The sequence below is a fragment of the Saimiri boliviensis genome, chromosome 5 (assembly GCF_048565385.1).
Source record: "Saimiri boliviensis isolate mSaiBol1 chromosome 5, mSaiBol1.pri, whole genome shotgun sequence".
Taxonomy (NCBI): domain Eukaryota; kingdom Metazoa; phylum Chordata; class Mammalia; order Primates; family Cebidae; genus Saimiri; species Saimiri boliviensis.
In genome coordinates, this window is record NC_133453.1 from 28,988,418 (window position 1) to 29,015,346 (window position 26,929).

At 35.1% G+C, this 26,929-nt stretch overlaps 1 protein-coding gene across 5 annotated transcripts in view; it reads left to right on the plus strand.

The window, feature by feature from the left end:
• Positions 1 to 26,929, plus strand: part of ERBB4 (erb-b2 receptor tyrosine kinase 4) — a 1,202,488-nt gene that overhangs the window by 494,645 nt on the left and 680,914 nt on the right. The gene's annotated exons all lie outside the window — the stretch shown is intronic.

The following is a 26,929-nucleotide window of genomic DNA, read 5'->3' on the forward strand; positions in this document are numbered from 1 at the left end:
TATTTTGATTGAACATTATGTAAAACTACACACTTTAATGCAGTAGTTTATAGCTTTTAATGATTTCAGTGGTGATAGAAGATTATTGTCTTTTATACTCAAAAATTGCATTCATGAACTTGCTACCACCTGATTATGCAAATAGTCTTGAAAAAAACTTGAGGCTGCATTACCCTGTAAATATATTATATATTTGATTAATGTCTGTGGCCACTTCTTTTAGAATCTTCCTCTGTTTATTGCTCTTTGAATATAGTGTCCCAGAACTTAATGAATATTGATTTAAACTGTGTTTCAGAGTAGGGTTTTTTTTTTTCCATTTCTTTTGTCTACTTTAATTTGTTTCACACACACAAATGAGTCAGCTTTAACTTAGAGGTATGGATCAGATCATACAGACCTTTGTTAAGCAAATATTTTTATATCAAGTGCTTTATATTTGCCAATAAATGGTCAACGTGGTAGGCAAAGTTACAGATTCCCAAAGAAAGTTTATGTAGTGAGTATTATTTTGTAATACCTCCTCTTCAATGAAGTGCAGAGACATTGAGGCAAGTGACTTTTTCAGGAGTGCAGTTTCTTAATGCCAGTGTCAAAGTACCATACTAAATTGTTGTTATTACTTTGTCTATCATTTCCTCAAAATCAGAAACAAATATAACTTTGAAAGCAAAATTTTAAAACCTAATAACAATGAAAATAATTTGGTAGTTCATATAAGAGAAAAAGAGGACATTCCAGATATGCTGACATTAAAAAAATAAGTGTGAAATGGCAATCTGATTCTTAAATTTGAAAAAGGAAATTCAAATTCAATTTTAAAACTGAGAGTATTTAAAGAAACCAAAGCCTCACTCAAAGTCATGAAGATCCACTTTTCTTTTTCCTGTGTTTTATAGTTTGAGCTCTTATATTTATGTCTTTGATCCTCTTGGAGTTAATTTTCTCTATATGGTGTGAGACAGAGATCCATACTGATTCTTTTGTGTGTACATTACTATTATCCCCAGACTATTTGTTGGAAGGACTAGTTTTTCTCCGTTGAACAGTCTTGGCTCCTTAGCTAAAAGTCAATTGACCAAATGTCAATTATGGGTTTATTTTTGAACTCCTAAATCTATTCCATTGATTTATATGTGTATTATCTTATGACACTATCACACTGTCTTATTAACATAAGCTATAAAACCAGAAACTATGAATTCTCCAAATTTTTCTTTATAAAGACCATATTAGCTATTCTGCATTATTGAATTTCAACATGAATTTTGACATCAGCTTGTCAATTTCTGCTAGAAAGCCACCTGAGATTTTTATAAGGATTACACTGAGTCTGTAGATCAATTCAAGAAGTATTGCTACTTTAAATAATAGTGCTTTTAATTTGGGAAAATAAGATATCTTTTAAAATTTACTTAGATCTTTAGTTTTTTTTCAGTAATGTATAGAAAGTTAGTTTTTAACGCAGAAGTCTTATACTTTTTAAAGATGATGGTGATTATTATTTCTAAGAGATAGGGTCTTACTCTGTCAGCCAGGCTGGAGTACAGTGGTATAGTCGTAGTTCACTGCAACCTTGAACTCATGGGCTCAGAAGCTCCTCCCACCTCAGCTTCCCAAGTGTAGGCATGTGCCATCACACCTGGCTTTTTTCTTTTTTTTTTGAAGACATGGTTTTCACTATGTTTCCCAGGCTGGTCTCAAATTTCTAGCCTCAAATGAGCCTGTCACCTCATTCTCCCAAAGTGCTGGAATTATAGGTGTGAGCCACCATCCCCAACCTTAAGTAATTTTTTTGATGCTAGTGTCAATTGAGTTGTTTTCTTAATTTTATTTTTGGATTTTCATTGCTTGTATAAAGAAATAGTTTATTTGTTGTATTTTCTTATATTATTCTGCAATCTTGCTAAACTTGAGATATTTGAACAGTTTTTTGTGTGTTTCATAAAATGTTCATTATATAAAATCATTTCATCTACAAATAGACTTTTCTTTTTTATTCCAATCTGAATGATAAACACCTTTTAAAAAATAAAACTTAATAGCTCTAATTAGAACCTCCAGTATAATATTTAATAGAAGTAAAAGAAGTAAACATATTTGCCTTGTTCCTGATCTTATTGGGGAAGCATTAAGTCTTTCATCATTAAGTACAATGTTAACTGGGGTATTTTTTTATAGATGTCCTTTTCAGTTGTTAGTTTCACTCTAATTATAGTTCATTTATTTATTTATGTTTTATAACGGTATTGGATTTGGTTAAATGCTCTATTTGTACCAATTGAGATGACCATATGGATTTTTTTATTAATGTGATGAATTACATTCATTGATTTTTGAATGTTAAACCAACCTTGTGTTCCTGGGATCAATCACACTTGGTCATGGTGTATGATCCTATTTATAGATAGCTAGATTTGGCTTGCTAACATTTTATTAGAATTTTTACATCTGTATTCAGAAGTGTATTAGTCTATTCTCACACTGTTAATAAAATACCTGAGACTGGTTAATTTATAAAAGAAAGAGGTTTAATGTACTCACAGTTTCACATGGCTGGGGAGGCCTCACAATCATGGTGGAAGATAAAGAAAGAACAAAGCGATGTCTTACATGGCAGCAGGCAAGAAAACATGTGTAGGGGAGCTCCCCTTTGTAAGACTATCAGATCTCATAAAATGTATTCACTATGACAAGAATAACATGGGAAAAACCCACCACCATGATTCAATCACCTCCCACTGGGTCCCTCCCAGGACACGTTTCACATGTATTCAAATTCTCTGTTCTTACAGAGTATAAGGAGATTATCTTGAATGATTTTTTTTCTTCATTTGTTCCATCCCCTTAGAATAATATCTATATACTTTTAGTGATTACGGTTTTTGTTTGTTTGTTTTTTTTTATTTGTTTTTTCTTTCTTCCTTTCCTAATGATTTTTACCATTTAAATTGATTTTGTTGTTGGGAAGAGGATCTGCAGAATTTCTTCCATTATTCTTGAAGTTCAACTCTTAGAGGAAGGCAAAATAATTATTTAACATTTTATTTCTCAATTAAAAAAGGTTTTGTTAGCTAATGAATACAATATTAAATGAACAACCTTTATTTTAGTGTATAACTACAATATAATTTGTTAATTTTAGTGAGGAATTACATATTTAATGATAGCTCATGCAGGACAAATCTGAAATATGCCATAAGCAGATTGCAGTATTTCAGCACTTTAAATATACTTTTTGATCTTTCAAGATTATGGAGAGCTTATAAAAAATAATATAGTTGATTAAAATTTAACTCACTTTACTGCAACTATAGCCTTTCTATACTATGGCATATTGGAAAGAATACTGGTTGGAATTAGGGAACCTAGACTTGATCTTCACTTTGCCTCTTATGAGATTTTGACCTTAGAAAAGTCATTTATACAACATGGAATATTATGCAGCCATCAAAAACGATGAGTTCATGTCCTTTGTAGGGACATGGATGAACCTGGAAACCATCCTTCTCAGCAAACTGACACAAGAACAGAAAATCATACACCACATGTTCTCACTCATAGGTGGGTGTTGAACAATGAGAACACATGGACACAGGGAGGGGAGCATCACACAGTGGGGTCTGTTGGGGGGAAATAGGGGAGGGACAGTGGGGGGTGGGGAATTGGGGAGAGATAGCATGGGGAGAAATGCCAGATATAGGTGAAGGGGAAGAAGGCAGCAAATCACACTGCCACGTGTGTACCTATGCAACAATCTTGCATGTTCTTCACATGTACCCCAAAACCTAAAATGCAATTAAAAAAAAAGTCATTTCACCCTGTTGGCTTTCTTTCTTTATATGTAAAATTCAGTAGCTCAGATGATCCCAAAAATTCCATTTGGTTCTATATTGGTATTATGATTCAAGTGATCACATTTGATTGGTTCTATTTTTTTCATTGCCTACATCCTTAAATTTATATAATTGGATTTTATTCCTAGTTATCCTCCTGCTGCTAATCTCTCCAATGCCAGTTCACAATAATGATCCTTTTTTGTTTTTTTCACCAAGTCTTGCTCTGTTGCCAGCAGGCTGGAGTGCAGTGGCATGATCTTGGCTCACTGCAACCTCCGACTTCCTAGTTCAAGTGATTTTCCTACCTCAGCCTCCTGAGTAGCTGGGATTACAGGCACACACCACCACTGCCAGCTAATTTTTGTATTCTTAATAGAGACAGGGTTTCACCATGTTGGCCAGGGTGGTCTCGATCTCCTGACCTTGTGATCTGCCTGCCTTGGTCTCCCAAAGTGCTGGGATTATAGGCATGAGTCACCACGCCCAGCACAGATACTTTTTGATGATTTATTAGGCCTCTCTTCCCTTTGCTTTTATGTAGTTTTTGAGAATATTAATCTACCTTAAGTTTTGAAACTGAGTTATGGAGAATTTCAATGACTTTAATAATCACAGAAAAAAATCCAGAAATTAAACTGTCACATACATGTTTCTGAATCCCAGGCCAAGATTTTTCCCATTAAAACAAAATACTGAAGGCAACATGGTACTGCTGTATCTCACCTGGGTTCCCTGTTAGAAATGAAACTGAACTAGTGGGCGCCAATAATTGCCAAGGTCTGATCAAATTTGCTTCTCAGAAAATGTTTGATCGATATATCTACTTGTTCAGATGTTGCACAATGGTTACTATAACCACAGAGAGGGGATTATGGGCTGAATGAGCACATGTTAAAGGGACTTACTACTTCATTAGAATAACTTTTCTCCTGGATAACGCTAAAGAGTACTGGGTTTTCTCTAGTGTACATATTAAGATGGTCAAACTGCACATGAAGGGTATATTACATTTCTCAGTTTATGGTATTTTTAGCAGCAAACCTGAATTGCATGTATGTGATATTCAGTGTTTATACATTCATATTTACTCTCTTGGATAAAAATGTATAGATACTTTCCCTTCCTTATTTACCAGTTACTTACTCTCCCTATGGTCAGAAGACAAAATTACAACACATTTAGCTTAAAGACCTCAGTTGGCTTTATTCGTGATTCTAAAGTTGGACGGTGGTTCATTCCATAAAATAGAATCTGTATTCCAATGACCTGAGCAGAGAAGATTTTCTTTGCAGACAGAGAAGGTCTGAAGAAAGCGGAGACAAAGAACAAAGAGCACGTTAGTCTTTTAAGGCTAATTTTTTGTAAGGAGGTATAGCGGGGCAGAACCATAGGAAAGTCATTGATTGGTTAACATCAGTTTACTTCAGAGTAGCTTTTTGTATGTTAGCATTCAAGCAGAGGAAACTTCATGATTATGCTGATTGAAGATTTAAACTTACCTGTTTGTGAGACTGGCTGTTATCTCTCCTGACGTCTTGGAAGGTCAGACAACAAATTAAGTAAGATTTAGTAGATTTGGAACTTGAGCATAGATGACTCCATTTGGACTTTTAGTCTGCTATATTGAAGACTAGTGCAAGAACTGAGTTCAAGACAACGGCTTCCTAAGATTTTTATTTAACAATTCCCTTTTTTTTTTTTTTTGTGAATAACACCTAGAGCATCAGGGTTACTCTCAGTTACTGTTTATAGGTTACAGTGTCCTCATTATCACCTGCGTCTTTGAGTTTTTGTTTTTCCGGCTGGACGAAGACCATTTGATGTTTGACAGATGGCTACATACAAACATTGAAAACTTTTGGAAAGGATACAGCACACCAGAGAGACTACCGTGACTATCTTGGGGATAATATCAAGAATTTGAAGTTTGTTTCTCAGCTAGGGTTCCCATGAACTGAACCAACTAAAATCAAATAAATATGAAATAGGCAAGGAGTGTATCCATTTTAATTAAGTAGTCTGTTCATTCATTTTCTCAACTAAGTCTCTACAGTACCCAATGTATTTATTTTTGGGCAACAAGTGTCATTGATTGTGTAGATTCCTCTCTGTTTAGTTAGAAGGTAGCAATTCTATCATCTAGCATTTTAGGAATGGGCATGACAATTTGCAAGTTACCTGCAGGAACTACGGATTGTGAGATCTTAAAGACAGTATTATTCCATCAACTGAAGGCGATAGGGATAAGTAAAGAGAGAATTAAGAGGAGGGATGTCTGATCACAATAGGGAGTCTTAGTCTTGTTCTGACAGTGCTGGGAAAAGATATCCACAGGACAAAGTTGGCAACTTCTTGTTCTGGATTTGTATAGTGAATGTCTCTTATTGTGACATCTGGCATTTTTGGTAAACTCTGTGACCAGTGAATCAGGGATGAGACTTGTCCCTTGAAGTTTATATAAAGCTGTCCAGGTTTTGCTTGCAGGGCTTCAGGAACAGTAATTTTTGTTTTTTGTTGTAGACTTGTAACCAGGTATTGGATAAAATCAGAAGAATTCAGTATCTAACTCAGTCTACAGGTAGATTAAAAACTCAAAAACAGTGAACAAGTCTTCAATGTAATGACAAGTTTACTTTAAATTTCTTTTGAAACATGATTTTTTTCTATCATCACTCTCATTTCTACCAAAGATAATCATGTGAAGACCTATTTGCCTGATTATTTACAGAAGTGCAGTACTAGTAAACATATAGGCTCTATTTAAATTTACTTTGTTGTTAATTTCGACAAGGAATCTCTCAGATTAGACATTAAAAAGCCTCTCATTCATTGCTAGAAAGCCAAACCAAGGCAGACATTAAACTTTGCCTGTTGTATCTAATATCTTGAGGTTCTTAGACTGGCCAGGAAGCAATAACTTTTACTTATTGTAAGGCTGGCAACTCTAAAAGCCAGGCATCTATGCATGTTTTTAAATGTGACATTCCAGGACTGTCATTGTGGCTCAGGCCTATAATCTCTACACCTAGCGAGGCCAAGGCAGAAAAATTACTTGAACTCAGGAGTTTGAGACCATCTTGGGCAACACAACAAGACCCTATCACAACAAGAACATTTTAAAACTAGCTAGGTATGGTAGTGTCTGCCTGTAATCCCAGCTATTCAGGAGGCTGAGGTGGGACAATGAATTGAGCCTGGGAGGTAAAGGCTGCAGTGAACTATGACTGTCCCCTGCACTTCAGCCTGGATGACATAGTGACATCCTGTCTCAAAATGAATAAATAAATAAAAATTAATAAAAAAGAAATACGGCATTACAGTTAAAGTCTTGGTAATATAACCAATGTTTCCAATTGTATTCTGTTATAAAAAGAATAGATTTTTTATTGAACTTATGCAAATAACCATAATGTCATAAAAATAAAAATAAAAATATTTTTGAATAGTTTCTGAATTCTGAAAAGATCAGGTAACAAAGAAGAGTTCATTTTTGTTTGCAAAAGTATGTTATACCAAATTGCTGTAAACTACAGATAGCTTTAAGAAAAATGTTTCTTTAAACCACAAAAACAAAGCATTATAAGAACCAGTTATGGCCGGGCGCAGTGGCTCAAGCCTGTAATCCCAGCACTTTGGGAAGCCGAGGCGGGTGGATCACGAGGTCAAGAGATCGAGACTATCCTGGTCAACATGGTGAAACCCCGTCTCTACTAAAAATACAAAAAATTAGCTGGGCATGGTGGCGGGTGCCTGTAATCCCAGCTACTCGGGAGGCTGAGGCAGGAGAATTGCCTGAACTCAGGAGGCGGAGGTTGCAGTGAGCCGAGATCGCGCCATTGCACTCCAGCCTGGGTAACAAGAGTGAAACTCCATCTCAAAATAAATAAATAAATAAAATAAAATAAAAATAAAAAAGAACCAGTTATGTTTCAAATATAGAAGCTATTAAAAAAACCGTAATTCTTTCTTATCAGTTCATTCAGTCTAATGTAATTAATTCTTGCTCTGTTTGATCTTTGTTAGCAGTTTCACAAATCCATCAATTTCTTTATTAGAGTTTTGAAAATTCATTCCGATGAAATGAACTCATAGTTATTGGAAACCTGTACTTGTCAGTGTTCTTTTCATGATTTCCATGAATCTCCTTAAAGTCATAATACTTCAAGATTATAATTGCTGGCAAGAAGCTTTTAGAAAGGCATTGGAGTAAAGCAATTACCTGAGAACATCAAGAATTAAAATGGCCATGGCTAAAAATCTGATAAGACTTACACAATTGACAAGGAAATTTGGTTGTTTCTGTAGCATACAACAAGTTAAAATAACCACAATTATGATGGATAGCATTTACACTAAGACGTATCAGATTCCTAGGAACTTTATGAAATTCTGAAATAGATATTAATAACATATTCATATAAATATAACTCCAAGAAGTTCAAACATCATTTCTTATTTTGACAGTGTTTCTTTTAAAATTCATATCAGGTAAGTCTAATTAGTTTAATATTTCTTTTTTGTACTTCCAGGAGACCTTAAAAAATGTCCAAAAGTTTGACTGAGGTCAGAAAGACTTAATTTTGATATCTGAGACTATTAAAACAAGACCATTTTTTTTCCTAGGTAAGACTTTTGAGTCTATGGTTTGTTAAGGGGCTTTGGAAAGCCGTCAAGTCATTATACTTTTTTGAAAACCCTCTTAATCTATATATTATTTTGGAGGAGTTTAGGACACAAGTCAGAGTCAGCCAGAGGACTTAAAATTTACTCCTGTTGCTCCACATTCCAGAGTAAGTCTTTTAAGGCCTAATCAAATGAGTAATAGTGGCCACTTTCAACCCTAATATTTCTTTGTGACTTTCATTAAGGTAGAGAGAAAACTGTTCAGCAGTCACTTTGTGACTAGTCATTAAGATTCTTTTTCTGGCATGATATTTAACTCAAATTGAGAGAAAATTACCTAATATTCCTTGGAGACCAATTGCTTTCAACCAGACTACTTATTAAATAATTCCAGTTCAGAACTACAATTGTTACAGGCACCTTCACCATCACTTCACTGAGAACAAGCACGTTTCTATTTCAACTAAGCATTAAATTCTGTAAATTAATCCTAGCTCTATGGGGTTGGGGAATAGTTTTCAGAAAGTGACTGTACTCTGTTCTCTGACTTTCACTGATGAGCAGTGAATGCCTTACTCACTTTGACCTTGATACCCCAGAGGGATCTTAATGATATGTAATCTGTTTAAGTCATTATAGACATTTTCACACAGTTTCCACTTCCTCTCGCCTTCTCATATCTTGCCAAATATTTCCATTTGCCTTCTAAGCACCAATTTGAAATTGAATGAGGGAATTATGTAGAAACTAAGACAGTAATCTGGTTTTGAAAAGTAAAGTAATCTGGATATTAACTTAGACATTTATACATATGCTTAATACATGGGTATTTGTTATGTCCAATATGTTAGATACCATAAATATTTATTACATTAAATCATCAGAAGAGAAAATCATCTTCATTTCTATTGAGTTGAGCCAATGAAATTGCTTTTTTTAATAGGCAATTTGGTATGGTTTACCCTAATATAGTCAAAGATTTATATGCAAAAGCTAAAATGTTTTATTTTGCAAAGGAAAACATTCATTCACCAAATTCATGTAATTTTCTATACTTACTAGAGAGAAATTAGTGGCAAACTAACTTCTAGGGAGGGGTTGTCTAAACACATCTCTTTTAATATATTCAACAAATAAATGCTTGTTTCTAAAGTCCTGTTGAGAAACTACTTTCTTGTGCTTTGTCTGATAGGGGTGATTAGTAAAACCATTCAGATGATTGAAGGAACTATCTTCTATCATGTCAGTGAAAGGAAAAACACACACACACACACAAAAAAACAAAGATGTGGTGGAATCTATAGTTTAATCAAGATTTAATTAGAAACTTCAGTCAATCACAATGTTTATTTTTCTTTTTTAGGTCAGAATTGAAATAAACTGTTAACAATTCCAAAGGCAAGAAAAACAGAAATTTTAATACTGACAGGACATTTGATGTTAAGACAGTATGGTTACTCGTTCTGGTCTCAATACCTTTTTTTTCAATTTTATCCTCCTTTCTCCTTTTACTTTTCCCTACTAGATCGCTTTGTACTCAAATCCTTCCTATATGTCCATGCCTATTTCAAATGACAACTTATCCACAGTGTTACGTTGTTCTCTAGTTTGTGAAAGTAAGCACTGCCTGCACACTCGTTTATCTGACTGTACATCTTTTTGTCTTAGAAGCTCATATTTGTAGCTGTAATAAATGCATGAAAAATGTGATCCTACAAAAAGTGCAAAGAAGAAAAAGAAAAGGAAGACTCTGCCAGGATAGAACCCAGAAAGCTTTGTGTAACACCACTAATACCCTATAAACTTTGGTTACGCTTAATCATTTATAATATGCTAGGCATACCTTTCTCAGGTACGCCTCAGGCCTTTGTACGTAATAGTTGTGAATTTTGTTATTTTTATTTTCCTTCTAATCTGGAATCTTCTTTCCTTCTCGGGAAGTACTTCTAAATTCATCTACGATGCTCCTTTCCCAGCAAAGATTCTTTTGGCCTTCTTGTTCTCCAGGCAGGGAAAGATTTTTCTGCTCCTATTGTGTCTTATACATATCTCTATTATGGCTAGTGATTTAACTTCACCGAGTCTTAGTTATCATGTCTAAAATGCAAATAAGAGGGGACCAGAATGATCTTTAAAGTCACCTCCAGCTTTAATGGTCTTTAATATCTCCTACTCCGGAGGGAGGACATTCAAGGGCCATTCAAGGCGATGGTATCCAGTAGATGGGATCATCTGGTAAATAGTAATCAAGCCACAACCGACACAACTTCTCTCTGAGTTAAATCCTTAACCCTTATGATTATGCGAGAGAAATGTAAACAATTTTGCTACGATAGTTTCTACATTTAATCTATTTATGGCATTTCTTTTTGTTTATTTCATTGATTTCATTAGGTTTGATTTAATTTTTAAGTTTGTTTTGCCATCTCTAAATTTTAAATTATGTCCTCAATTCTGTCATTTTTTTTTCCTGTGGTTGCTGGGTTTAATATCATATTTTCAGTGGTGATAAAATCTTAGGAGTGTAAAAATATGCATTTATATTTTCTTAGTATTTAAATGGTTTCTCTTTTTGTGCACCATGTTTTAACATCTGAAATTTATTTGCCTTTTAACTAGGGAGGTAGGAATCATGATTTTTCCTTAAATGACTAACCAGTCATCCTGATATTATTTATTAAATATATGTCCTTCAAACTATTTCAGGTAACTTTTATAATCTGTTAAATATCAGACAGACTTGAATTTATATGATATACACATTTTTGAAATTCATGGACCTGTTTATTCTTATGTTAACATAAATTCCTTAAAATTCTTTTTTTCTTGTTTTAAATCATCTGTTTCTATTATGGTGGAACACATTATTGTTAGACCAACTTTTTCCTCTTTTTAAAGTAAAATGGGAAAAAATTATTAGATTTGATAGCTACCTTCCTGGTTTTGATGCAAAAAGTTAACAAAATTCAATTTTTAAAAATTGGTGTGCCAAGGGAATATGATTAATTCAATTTTACTATTTAATAGGTCTCCTGTGTATGCATATGAGCATTTCCATTGTATTAGGCAACATGCTAAATAATTTAGTTTATTTTATGTAATCTTCACAATAACTCAGTGAGCTAGAGAACTACAATCCTGTTTTTTTTTTTTTTTTTTTAAACATATGAGGACACAGACCTAAGATATTTAACTTGTCCATGGATCTAGTAAACGGTGGAGATGACATCATACACAGGCCAGTCTGGTTTCACAGCCAGTGTCTTCTTAAAATAATTTCATTATGTCCTTTTCATCGACTGGATATGGGACTCTCAAAATTAAACTAACTTGCTCAATTGATTCCATCTGAGATGCTGAATTTTCTGTTTTAAAGAATGGAGAAGACTAGTAGGAGGAAGAGGAAAGCTGAAGTGAGACTGCAGTCAGCATAGTTAAGATTCCATTTAAATTAGTTTATTTAGTCTCACTTTAAGTTTGTTGACACGTAAATAGAGATCTGTAGAAAAGCAGTCGTTTCTACATGGTATTCAATTAATATACATGAAGGCTTTTGTGAAAGGCAGAGTATGTGTCATATTCTATTTGTATAGGAAAAAGATGAAAATTTGTAACGTTAAAATATGTAGAATGGATTCTGATGGCTATTCATAATGAGCATATCTAACACAGAGAATATTTCATAACTTTGACAGGTACAGATTTTTTAACAGTGTAGAGGAAACAAGCTGATGTAGTGTTTGGGATCCATTTTGCAGGTCCGCATAATAGTTCCCACCCATACGCATCACCACTTCTTACAACATTGCTTTCACAATGATAATTCTTAATGACTGTTGTCATGGATATTGAAATGGACTTTGAAGTATAGTGAATGTCAAAAACTGCAGAATATGGCTTAGTGGAAACACAAATAATTGCCTCCCATAAACCATTATGTATGTATGTATGTATGTATGTATTTATTTATTTATTTTGAGACAGAGTCTCACTCTGTCACCCAGGCTGGATTGCAGTGACACCATCTTGGCTCACTGAAACCTCCACCTCCTGGGGTTAAGCAATTCTCCTACCTCAAGCTCCAGAGTAGCTGGGATTACAAGCACATGCCACCACACCCTGCTACATTTTGTATTTTTAGTAGGGTTAGGGTTTAACCATGATGGCCAGGTCTCAAACTCCTAGTCTCATGTGATCCGCCCACCTCAGCCTCCCAAAGTGCTGGGATTACAGGCATGAACCACTGCACCAGGCCTCCTGTCACCTCTTTAATATTTATTTGGTGGAGGTTATTTTTGCCTGGCCCTCAGTGGGAACTTGGGCCCCATATCTATGACGTCTCTGTTCACTCCTAGCAATTCTATAGTGACTTTTAAGTGACTGTCTCAATTAAGAGTGTCTATTCCAAGATATTAATCAATACTTTCATCCTTATTCCAAGGTAAAACTTGGAATAAGTTTCTTTGGAATTTTTTTTTTGAATTTATAAATGCATTTTAATACCTTGTTGGTAAAATAGTAACATTCCATCTTTGCAATCTGATACGGAATACAGGAAGATACTGGTAAAGACTTTGATGTGCATACCTGTTGCAACCAGGTAGTCAGAACACACACAAACCACCTACTTTAGTGATACACTATACCAACTTCTCAGAAAGGCCAGCTTCAAGCTCTACTGGGTGGCTGAGTAAGTACCATCCACTGTTTAAAGACTGGAGAGTGGGGAGAAGGATGAAAGGAGAAAGCAGCACACACCTCACAGCCCACTTTTAAGCACACGACATTATGGATATTAAAAATGAAGGATGCAAACTTCTCTGACAATTGAGGCCACCATTTGACTTTTTCACAAAAAGAGTCTGGTAGCTTTTGTCCCATTTCTGCTCTGCCTCCACAGCTTGCTTACTTCAGCTTTTGTCCCTCTAGGATTGACACTGGAAAGGGAAGCAGAGAGAGTGGAAGCACAAGAGCTTCTTTGGTGGAGATGGCCTGGGACCTGCCAAAAGAAGCCACACTTTATCCTAGGTTCTTCAAAAATTCCCATCACTGCTTTTCTTCCGGTAGAAACTCCCTTCCACTTCCCAGATTGTCCAGCCCTTCCAGTCCTGGTTTAAGCTGGTAGCCTTTTCCACTCAATCTTGGTTCTTAAGAATCCTTCTCCCTCCCAGGTTGGTTTTTGGAACAGAACTTAAAATGGTCCCAGACCTCTTCTCTTTATTCTATATGGCCTACATCTGGTCCAGGGAAAACATTCATACATGCTTTACTCAGACACAGAGAGAAGGTAGGCTGTTAACACCACAAAACAATTAGCTTGTTCTTACTCTCCAAATTTCTTAGGTGGGAGTTACATTATATTTTCCATTTCTGTCTTAATACATGGGTCATGTAATAAACTCCCTACATAGCACTGTGGGAATCTCCCTTACTAGACTTGAGATGAAGGCAGGTGCAATACTCTTCCCTGTGGGGTGAGAGGAGGAGGGGAATGAGGTTACTGCACAGCTTTTTCTATAGATGCCATGGCCTCAAAATTCTGATTTTCTCCCCTCTTCTGTTCTCTCTCAGCAGCTATTGTATTCACCCCCATATGTTAATGGGGAAGAGTGACTTTTAATAAGCAATTTTACAAGTAAACCTTATAAGTCACAAGTGATTTAATAAGTATTTCTTGAGAATGCAGGTGATATAGGCCTAAGATGGCATCTATAAAGCCTGTGAAAGAAGTGGTACTAGGAACCTGAATATGTATGAGATTTAGACACATAGAGAAGATGCGAGAGTCTTCCAGGTAAAGGAGACATAACTTGGGGAGTCTATGGAACTAACTGAGACAAAGACTGCAAGAGGTAAACTGGAAGGGGAGGAACGGCCAGATCATAGGCTTCCCTGTGAGCCACTTAAAGGAATCTGTTTCTATTCCAAGAACAAAAAGAAACCTTTGAAGGATGTTAAACTGGAAAGTCACATAATCACAGAGGCATTTTTAGAATTACTATGGCAGCAGAGTAGAGAATGGATATAAGAGCAGCAAGGCTACAGGCAGCCAGAGCAGTAAAGGGGGTGAAGAGCAGTTTGCATGAAATAGAGTTGTGGCCTGTACTATGAAGTGGCAGTGGAGGTGGGGAAGAGTCGGACTTTTAAGATGTTACCAGGAGGAACATTATCAGACCTGTGTGACTGGATATTTAGATTGGCCCAGTCCAGTGCTAATTTGGTCCAGGAATTAATTATGACTTCTGATTTCTTATTCAGAAATACAATATAGATTATTTTGTGCCTTACTGAAGGAGAAATTTTGGAGAAGTAACAGATTTGGAGAGGGAAATCATATGTACCATTTTATTTTGATTGATTGATTGATTGATTGAGGCAGGGCCTCACTCTGGTTCCCAGGCTGGACTGCAGTGCCATAATCATGGCTCACTGCAGCCTTGAACTCTTGGGCTGAGAAATCCTCCTGCTTTGACCCCTCAACGTGCTGCGCTTCAGGCATAAACCACCACACCTGGCCTGTGTACCATTTCAGAAAAACTACGGTTGTTATGGAAACACCACATTTGGTCCAGGTCCTATTGCTCCTGGAACAGGAATTCAATTACAGAGACAACAAGTATTGTCTGGAAAGAAAGCTTTTTTATTCAGGTGATGTCAAATGGGAGAACAGAATAAAAATCTCAAATTCACCTCGCTGAGCAACTAAAATTGGGGCATTTATTTAGCAGGATAGGTAATGTAGCTACAGTTTTGAAAGAAATTAGAGGGGAAAGGGAATAGTCATGACGAATAAGAAGTCTGGCATCTCAGTATATGGATGTGGTGATCGGGTGAGTTTTAGTCCTTTGCCTGAGGGTCAGGTTCCTGAGGAAGAAACTCAGATGAGACAAATAAAAGTTTCAAATTTTAAGACCAAAGGGTCCATTTCTGTGTTTATTCTAAAACCCATAAACATCATTTCTATGGGACAATTCAGCTGATTTTACATTTTAAGTAACTTTTAGACCTTCAGTAAAATTTGGTTAGGCATTACTCCTGTTTTACATATAATAAGACTGTATTAGGATTCTCTAGGTGGACAGAACTAATAGGATAGATGTATATATGAAGGGAAGTTGATTAAAGAGTGTTGACCCACATAATCACAAGGCGAAGTCCTACAGTAGGCTGCCTTCAAGCTGAGGAGCAAGGAAACCAGTCTGAGCCCCCAGACCTCAAAAGTAGGGAAGCCAACAGTACAACTTTCAGTCTGTGGCTGAAGCCCCAAGATCCCTGGCAAACCACTGGTATAGGTTCAAGAATTGAAAAGCTGAACTTGGATTCCAGTGTTTGAGGGCAGGAAACATCCAGCATGGGAAAAAGATGAAGGCTGGAAGACTCAGCAAGTCTGCCTTTTCTACCTTCTGCCTGCTTTATTCTAGCTGCACTGGCAGCTGATTAGGTGGTACCACCCAGATTGAGGGTGGGTCTACTTCTCTCATTCCAATGGCTCAAATGTTAATCTCCTTTGGCAACACCTTCACAGACATACCAAGGAACAGTATTCTGCATCCTTTAATCCAGTCAAGTTGACACTCAATATTAACCATCACACAAACTGAGGCCACAAATTATACAAGTGTTAAGGTCAGAATCTGAACCTAAGTCTGATTCCGTGTCCCAAGTTATTCTTTTCTCTAATCTATGTGTTGTAATTTAGGAATGATATAATAATGATAATCCTGAGAGGTAACAATATTTTTAAATGTTAATAAAATTTAGACTACTGTAAAATTTAATGTTGCAAATAAATAGGACATGATGAGTGAAAGAAAATAGGACATGATGAGTGAAAGACATAGTGAAGAACTGAGGAGAAAGTGACCACCTTACAGTTTAAAATAAGGTTGTGTTGCATTCAGATTTTCTTTAAATTGTGTGTAGTAATAAACCCCTGGGATTTCCACAATTACTGAGGGAAAGTATTTTTGTTGTCAGTTGCTATCTCATTTGAACTCCTGTAAGAAGTGATCTCACGTATAAGGCAAACATAACATCAATTTTTATTATATTATGAAAATTGCTGAAAATTATTCATTAAATGCATAGGTTTTGGAACCTTAAAAATAAAAGTTTTAGTGAATACTATGTGACTTCATGATGATTAAATAAAACCTCTCAGATGATAACAATTTGCTCTCATGTCACTTTTAATCCCCACATCTAAAGCTATTTTATACATTTGATACTTAAAGCAGTTAAAAGAATTACTTAAGAGTATTTTAAAGAAGGTACTTTAAAATACTTAAAGAAATTAAATGATTTGTATGTCAATATGAAATCCCAGGCAGAACAAAGAAATATAATTCTAGGCTCCAACACAACCCAAATATTACCTTTCAAAGCTTAGAAGAGCTCCCATTTAATTTCTGAATAGGAGGTTTAGGCACTCTTTCTAAATGTTGGCAAAGAACAAACACTTGGACTCCTCATGGCAGTGCCTTTGTTCTCCAGAAGGCAGATTGCTATTCCAGTTACAATATTGCTTTGCTACAAAGGGGCTGCTCTTTTACATTCCCTGGTTGTTTATGATGGAAGCTGGCAAATGTGCCTTCTCTAGTTGTTCGTAAGGCAGAAATACCCATTATCTGGAGGTGGGTTGGTATTGGTAGTAGTGGATATTTTTGCTTGCATTATTTAAGAATCTCAGATTTAAAGCAACAACAACAACAAAACAAGTATTTGGTTCTTAGTTGTCAAAAAGTAAAAGAAAATGTATGTTAAAAGTGAATGAGAATGATATAACATCCCTAATCACCCTAATCATACATGCAGTCCATTCATTTTCCATACTAGCACAGATAATTAAGACAGTAATACTTAATTTTACAGTGAAACTGGATGGGATTAGTCCCCACTAATTGTTTATTCTGGAAGTAATATAAGCAGAATAGCATTAATGCCATTTAAAATATTCTATCTTTATTTTATTTTTAAGTTGATATTCTACCCAGTACTCTACCAAAGAAGATCACTTAAGTTTTACAGAAGAGGAGGAGGAGAAAATAATCAAACCAGGAGGAATATTCCTTGTGGGAGGGTGCTAACAAAGAATTCCATCACATTTATCACTTTGTGTGTCTGCAAACAGGAGGGGAAATGAAATTTTTCTCATTCACAAAGAAAGCTGAAATAATAAAGTGACTGACTGTATTAGATACATGCATTAAGATACATGCATTACAGACAGTGGTTATGGATGCAGAAATCTCCATAGATTTTCTACATATAAACTTTACTAGAAGTTTTCTGATATGATTACTTGAGTAAGTCATGGAGTTATCAAAACATAACCTGTTTTGATCCAGAAAGTGCATAGAGTGTGGATGACAAAAAGAAAAGGTAATATAAAACTGGAAGGGATGCATTTTAAAGATTTCAATACTTAAAACTTGATGCTTACAGTAATCTTTTGTCAAAATTCTTCCCATTTTTTTTTTCAAAAGGTAACCCTAGCTTATCTTTGCCCCTGTTCCTTCTAATATCACTATTCGTATAGGTATTTTTCCAACCTTTTACCTAAATTGCTATGACTGGAAAGATAAATCATGACATATATTTTCTATTGATGGGTCATTAAATGATATGTAAATTCTTAGAAAGTAGTACATAGCATATCCCACTGTTCTAATTTGCAAATTGAGGTGGAATCGCTCTGTCTGAAGCCCACACATGTTTTGCTGACTCACTGGAGTAACTTGAGAATAAAGACTATTTGAAGACAAATACATTACCTTGAATCTTGTTATTCTGCCAAGCAATGTTCTTTTAATGTGGAGAGCAGGCAATTGTAATTTTAAAAGAAATAACCTAAAACAACAACAATCAATTGGTATTTTTATAATTGTATCTTTTTACTTAAACAAATGCCGTTTTTTTCCTGATGAATTTAAATGTTGAGAGGTACTCAGAAAACAAAATGGATGGTTTAATTTCATACCCTGTCATAACATAGTTTATAGCCTAGGTATTCTCATTGTAGACCCAATACAAAATGCCTAGTTCTCTAGTCTTCCAACTCATAACAGATTAGAACATACCAATATATGATTGGCTACAAGAATCAGGAATGCATACCAATAGCAACCATAATAAGAAATGAAATATGAAAATGAAATATGAAATATGAAAATTGATTTAAGAAAATGAAGTCCCTCCATATAGGTCCAATTATTGTTCCACAACTGAAAAGTTGAACAAACATCAGTGTCCCCTAAAGATATTATGTATTGCATGTTTGATGTTCTCAAAGATTAGTTTAGAAGAGATATTATAATTACAGTTTTTAGCCTTTATTTAAGAAAGAATGTAAACAAGGAAAGATTTAGAAACCAAACTTGATACCAGTTATATTAACTTTGTATTACTGTATAACAAATTACCAGTTTAGCAACATAAAACACACATTTATTTAAACTGTAAGGTTTTCATTTGGTCATGAGTCTGGGTGCAGATTAGCTGGGTCCTTTGCTTAGAGCCTTACTAGGATGAAATCAGGTGTCTGCCCACATTGCACTCTTGTATCAGCTCTGGGTTCTCTCCCAGCCCAACCAGTTGATGACAGAATTCAACTCCTTGAGGTTGTAGGAGTGAAGTCCTCATTTCCTGCATGCTACTACTGGGGTACTGCCTTCCGTTCTTAGAGGCAACTCTAATATCTTTGCCATATAACCCCCTCCACAGGCATCACAACACTGTCCCCGCCATGTCTAATCTCTTCTAAAGACTCACCTGATTAGATTAGCCCCTCCAAGCATAATCTACATTTCAATGGACTCAAAGCCAACTGATTAGGGATTTTAATTATTTCTGCAAAATCCCTTCCATCATACAAAGTAAAATAATCGTGAAGTGGTATCTCATCAAATTTAAGTTTTGCTCATACTCAGGGATAGGGAATTATGCAGGGTATGTAGGTATTGTGGGGTGGGAATCTTGGGGTTATATCAACATTTTGTCTACCATTCTAGGTTTTCAATCTTAAAAGAATGATCTTTATGTAGCAGCATTGTTCACAATAGCCAAAAAGGGGCTGCAAGCCATGTCTAATGACAGATGAATAGAGAAACAGAATATTGTATATACACATACACTTGAATATTTGCACACATTTACTTGAATATTACTCAGCCTTAAAAAGAAAGGAAGTTCTGACACATACTACAACATGGATGAATCTTGAGGACATTACTCTAAATGAGACAAGTCGTCAAAAAAAATGATATATCAAATCCTTATCATTCCTTTTGTATGACTTACCTATAGTAGTCAAATCCATAGTCACAGAAAGGACATGGTGGTTTCCAGGGTTTGGGAGGAGAGAGAAATGGGGGCATGTTATATAGTGGGCAGAGAGTTTCAGTTTTATAAGATAAAAACAGATCAGTATATTGGTTGCATAATGATGTGAATGTACTTAACACTACGAAACTATATGCTTAAAATGTTAAATTAGATGTATGTATTTTTATCACAGTTAAAAAGAATAACCTTTGGTATCTAGAAAATTTAAAAATTTTTCTAAGTTACCAAAAAAAAAACCAAAAAAGCAGTAAAAGAAGTACATTGTGGGATGTAGTCATCAAAGGAGGCTTTGTGGAGACTACAGTCTTGACTTAGTTTTAAAATGAGTAGTGTTTGGATACTTAGAGAAAAGGAATGAAGTGGGCTAACTTGCTCAGCAAGGTGCTGGCTGGAGGAGTTACGTAGAAAGAAAGTGGATGTTTCCAAAGAAAGTTAAGTGTGTAAAAGATTTTTTAAATGATAAATTAAGGAAAATGAATTTCAGCCTATAATTTGTGAGGAAATAGTGAAACAGCATAAGGTATTCTATGATAATGTTGTCCAGGAATCATTGCCACTTAACCTTTAGTTACACATTTCAAAATGAAATGGAATGTGACTGCAGAGGGGGTAGTTAATAGATTCATAATTATTATTTGTTTTTCTATCATAGACAGCATGCAAACAGTTATTTTTATTCAAGAAAACTACAGAGCAAAAGAATCGATTATTGATAATGCATCATCTGTATGATTCTAAGGCAAAGAACAGGTCTTAATTTGTCTTTGTATCTTCAGGTTTTACCTCAGTGCCTTGCACACAGTGATTGCTCAACCAAAGTATTATAATGCTGAATGTGAATGTGCCCCCCAAATATTGCCTCTCTAGTACTTTATATCTTTACTTAAGGTAGACAGCAAAAGATGGTGATAAATTCTTGCTAGGTAGTATTATAAAACTTCTAATAATCCTTTCCAAGTGTTTTCTGTTGAGAGTGACTTCAATATAGAACTCATTTCATGAAACTGACGTTTCAAAAAATGAAACAATCTTTATTAAAAGAGTACTCATATTATTTTGGGGAAAAATGTAAAACCTCTTAGATTTGGAGGAGAATCTTCCTAGATATGTAAATATATCTCAACTTCTTTTATCCATTTTCACTTTCTTGTCCAGAATCAACTCAAAATAGAGTTGATCATTCTCTATTTAACTAGAATCTCAGAATTTTCCATTTGAGGACCAATCCTGAAATGTATGTACTATATTACTGGCTGACTTGCAAGTTACTGCTGTATTGAAACTTCATAATGCCTGGTTATGATTTTCAATCTTGCTTTTGGTATAAGTAAAATATATGCTGGGTTCTTTCTCTCTCTTTCTTTGTTTCTTTCATCTTTTTTCCTTCCATCACCTTTTTTCTCCCTCTCTCCCTCCCTTCCTTCCTTCTTCCCTTCTCTCTTGTTTTTCTTCTTTGAGACAGGGTCTTGCTCTGTCACCAAGCTGGAGTGCAGTGGTACAACCACGGATCACTGCAGCTTGAAACACTTAAGCCCAAGTGATCCTTGTGTCTCAACCTCTCAAGTAGGCAGGACTACAGAAGCACACCATCATGCCTAAGTTTTTTTAAATTCTTTATAGAAATGGCAGGGAGAGGTCCCACTTTTTTGCCCATGCTGGTTTCAAACTTCTGGGCTCAAGTGATCCTCCTACCTTGGCCTCCCAAAGTGCTGGGATTACAGGCTTGAGCCACTGAGCACAGCCTGTATACGGGTTGTTTCTTCAAGAAAGGGATGTTCATACTATGAAAAGGTGAAGGCTGTCACACTTCTGCATTTTACTTATACCCAATGACAACTAAACTTAAATGCAGAGATGCAGCAACTCTCTTTATCTCACCTAGTTTCAGACATTAAGAGTCTTAAGGCCTAAATAACATGAAGTTGGGGTGGGGGCAAAGTGCTTTATTAATACAATTATAAAATTGAAACATAAAGTAGATTCAGGGCCTTTTCAGTGGCCCATGCAACTGAGGGGCTCCAAAACTTATGCTCTGTTTAGCCTTATGATAAATCCACCTCTGCCGGTTCTGTGTTCGGAGAGTGAACTGGGAGTTTGGTTGTGATAGAAGAAGGTCCTCTCCTCTCCAGGATGTGCCTTGCTCCGGGCTCACTCCTTTCTCTGCCTACCCTACCCCTCCATTGTGGTATTTAGTTTAATTTAACACAACATTGAAATAATTTACTTTTCTCTGTGTTCCTACTATTACTTGCTAGAAAATATGATCTCATCCAAGTTGATTCACATCTCGAGTGTTTTAGTTTCTAGAAAATAATTTTGAATACAATATGCTCTCTACATCTTTTAGAATGTGATTTATATATGTTCTATACACATATAGGCATACAATGGATAATATGGTTAGGGATAAATATCTAAATAAGATTTTTTTTTCTGACATCATCTTTAAAATCATGGTGCTTGTAAATTCTGAGTAGACTGATTTCCTTGTTTCATAAAGGAAGTAGTCCATAAACATTCATTACAAGACATATAAAGATGAGTATGAGAAGAATTCAAAAACCGTATTTAATACATTGAAATTTTTCAGTGAATTTGTCCAAAGCTTCAGAGGCAGGCTGTTCTATTTTATACCAAAATGATAATATTTTGTCCTGTAATTTAAATTTATTTAATGTTTTTCTGTGAAACCTTCTTGTGTTACGATATCTCTTGTTTCCCATTATCTCAGTACCCACCTACATTTTGCAAGCAGTTGAGATAAATGCTTGTTTTTTATGTTAAATAAAAAAGATGTGATTATAAGCACACAATTTTGGTTTACTTTGTTTTCAAACTAATAGCAAAGGCTACTATGTTTATGTAAGAAAAACTAGAAATAATGTCATTTGTTTGTAACTACTTTACGGCTAACATAGAGTAGAGGATAGCTTGATTTTCTTCTTTGGAGTAAAGGATTTTACATAATGTAATGAGTTCCTCAAATACAGACTATTTATAGATAGAAAATGTTTATTTAGTAAATTCTGAGAAAGATCTACTTAAAACTGTGTGGTAATGTAGTTTTGCGTTTAATCATTTTCATGTGTCTCACAATTGCTGTATTCTATGTAAACCAGGTTCTCTTCCGGCATTTCTTTTACATTTATTTTTTCCATGCATATTTTTAAAATTTAGGCAATATAGCAAATTGGAAAGAGTCTTTTTCTATAGTTTCCTTTTGATATATTAAAAATGATGAAAAATTATATGTAGGAATGGAATTTTTACATAGACTATTTTGAGTTTTCCTTTTAGTTAAAGTGAGATATTTTCTAAAAGGTATTTTTTTCTTTCAATAGTTTTGTGGTACAGGTGGTTGTGGCTTTTGGTTACATGGATAAGTTCTTTAGTGGTGATTTTAGAGATTTTGTGCACCTGTCACCCAAGCAGTGTACATTGTACTCAAAATGTAGTCTGTTATCTACAAGGTGTTTTTTTTTTTTTTTTTTAATGTACAACAAACAGCTGCTATTTCACTAAGATCAAAAGATATGCTTTAAAAATCACTCAGGTTTTTTGTTGTTGTTGTTGTTAAATCATACTATTTGGAGTCAAAGTTAGAGAAAAAAAAATTGATGATGAGGGAATCCATGGAAGAACTGTTAAGGCCAGTTTGTTTGCATGAAGCCTCAACAAAGTAGGCAGAAAGTGTTGGAATAAAAGGTAATTTTGCTGGGTTATTCTCCCCGAGTCTCTGGCAGGAAACAGAAATGGGGGAAGAACAATGAGGAAAAACCTATAAAATATTGTTTCTTAATCTCACCCATAAAATACTGTTTCTTAATCTCTAAAATTTTGTTTCACAATCTCATACTTGATTGAATCACCTATATATTAATTAGGCCTAATAGAATGATTTCCCTCTCTTATATGTCTATATCAAGAGCACAAACACTAAATATTATATATGCAGTACACTTTACTGGAGGTCCATGTGATAAACACATACCACATACATGTAGACCAATGAGCTTGAGATTTGTATTCATATTTCTTTGGTCTGACTTGGGACTATGCAGGTCTATTGAGAATCCCCTATTATTATGCTATGTACCTTTTATTCAGAGAATTATGGTGGTTAAGAAGATCACATCAAATATGCTTTTTAACAATATTAACAGCTGTCGTTATTAATATGTTTCTGGAAATTAGTTTCATTTTTCTTTCACACTTAAAATTATAAAAAGTTCAAGAACTAACAAAAAATTTAGTTGCATAAACTAATACAGTATGGTGCTCTAACAAAAATATATTTAATTCAGTACAGTTTGCAAAGGAGTTTCCTTTTTCAAACTTTTCTGTCTTAAAAGATGAAGCAAAACAATGGCTACCATCAAGGCTTATATTTAAATAATTAGAATGAAGTGACTGCATAGTAATCATGCTAATAGATTTACAGAAATTATTGATGATGGAGAAAGAAACATAATTCCTCAGGTAATTACTTTTCTGTTAGATTCCTTGAAAGCTTCCTTCAACATGTAATAAGAGTCTCTGGCCCATCTGTACTAGGTAAGCCTATGATGTCCTGGCACACTTTTTATTCTTTAACAGTTAGACTGATCTCCCTGATAATGGACCTTCATTCCTTTAAGAACACTGATGAATTTGATCACATGTAAGAGGGCACGAAAGCATTTGAGTAGCAAGTTTAGAGAGAGCTGAGTGAGAAAGATGTAATCTTCCAGAAGTGAAGAGGTGAGGGTTGGGTGGAGAGGACAAACTAGAAAGAGGTGGTGAAGAGGAAGAGACAGAGACAGGAGCTAGCCAGATGGCTGGAGACTGTAGAGCTGCTTGGCATGAAGTGGCCAGGGAAAAATTTCTGGAGGTTGACCTCATAAAACAGAGTCACAATACACGGGTCGTCATGAAGCGGTTTAGCTTTTGTCTGTAAGAGTTTACATAAACATGTCAGTTTATTTTGTCAAATAATTAGTTCATTTTGTATGTGAACACTTTTACATTTTTATATTACACATATTTACAAATATTCATGGAGCACCTATTATGTGCATAATTACATAATTACATAGGGCAGATGTATATTGTCATCTCTACTTTTAACTATATCACTTAAAATATATTTTTTTCCAAATAAATAGGTAAATATACTCAATAAACTCTCTCACTCTCCTTTATTGGGCCCTTTTCCTCTTTTTATTTATAACATGTTGACATGCTTAAGGGAAGTTTTTTTTTTTTTTCTATTAACACACTTGTCTTAAATGATCTCATTCAGTCCCAGGGTTTTAAACACTACATATGTGCTCACGATTCCCAAATACACTTTTCAAGGAGCTCTGTTACCTCCCTGAAACTCCAAATTTAAATATGCAACTGTCTACCTGACAACTTTGATACAGAATATAGATCCCAAAATTTACAAAGTCAAAACAGAATTCTCAACTCCTCTTTCTCCAGCACTGATACATTTTTGCCCAGACTCTTCCATTTCAAACTATGGCACTGCCGCCCACTCTGATAGTTGCTTAAGCCAAATATCTAGGGAATACCTTTGATTTTCCTCTTTCTCTTACCCACTGCTATACAAACTACCATCTCATTTTATTAATTTTTTACCTTCCAAAGCATAACTCAAATGTATTTACTTGTCTCCACGTCTACTACCAGCACCCTACTCTAAACCACATGAACCACTGCTGTGGCTTCCTCCATTTCCAACTGCGTCCCTTGCAATTCTTACTTTATACAACTGCCAGTATGATTAGCTGTTAAAATCAATGACACACTGTCATCACTTCGCTACTTAAATACTCCAGTATTACCATTGCACTTAAAGTAAAAGTCAAATTCCATACCCTTTTTAAAATCACAAAATTCTGTAGAATTTGATTCTGCCCATCTTTCTTACACCATCTCACCTTCCTTAGCCGTGCTGTTCAGCTGAGGCACTTTTTCTATTTCTGCCCAAAGGCCTTTGTCATAGCTGTTTTATCTTCCTGAAATTCTGTTTCCCTGACTTTACATGCATTATTTTTCTTGACAGTTTTTAGCTGGGCTTAAATATCATATCCCAGAGATGCCGCTCATGAATACTCACTAAAATGTAACCCTCTCCACACACATCAATCTCATTATATTACTTTGCTTTAACTCCTTGCAGAGAACCTATCACTATGTGCTTTTTATTTATTTATGTTTTTTTTATTGTCTATTATACTCTAAACTCCATGAAAACAAGGGCAATATCTGTCAGAGTCATCAACTATCAAACATTCTATAAATATTTATTTAAAAAATTAATATTAAGGAGAATCTTCAAAAATGATGAATGGAGAATTAGAAGAAAGTTAAGGTTCTCTTTTACTCTCGCAAAATGCTGTGACTTTTGTGAAACACTTTTTGTAGTTTTATCCTGCCCACATCCATTTAGATAAGTCACTGATACTAAAGAGAATAATTTAGAAGCTTTGTTTTGATTAATCAGTTCATACTCATATATTATTCAAACTCATATATCTTTCAGTTAATAATGGATAATGTGTAAAGTGTGGGTGGATTTTGTTTAGCATAAAGAGTGTTGGAGGTAGAAAATTTTAAAGGTACTTGTTAGATCCCACTTGTCTGTCTTGGCTTTTGTTGCCATTGCTTTTGGTGTTTTAGTTATGTAGTCCTTGCCCATGCAGATGCCCCGGATGGTACTGCCTACCTCTAAAGTTTTTATGGTGTTAGGCCTCATGTTTAAATCTTTCATCCATCCAGAGTAATTTTTATATAAGTTGTAAGGAAGAGATCCAATTTTAGCTGTCTGCATATGGCTAGCCAGTTTTCCCAACACCATTTATTAAATAGGGAATCCTTTCCCCGTTGCTTGTTTTTGTCAGGTTTGTCAAAGATCAGATGGTTGTAGTAATGTGGTGTTCCTTCTGAGTCCTCTGTTCTGTTCCATTGGTGTATATCTCTGTTTTGGTACCAGTACCATGCTGTATTGATTTTAGTAGTCTGGTAATCTAATTAAACTTAAGAGCTTCTGCACAGCAAAAGAAACTATCAATAGAGTGAACCAGCAACCAACAGAATGGGAAAAAATTTTGCAATCTACCCATCAGACAAAGGACCGA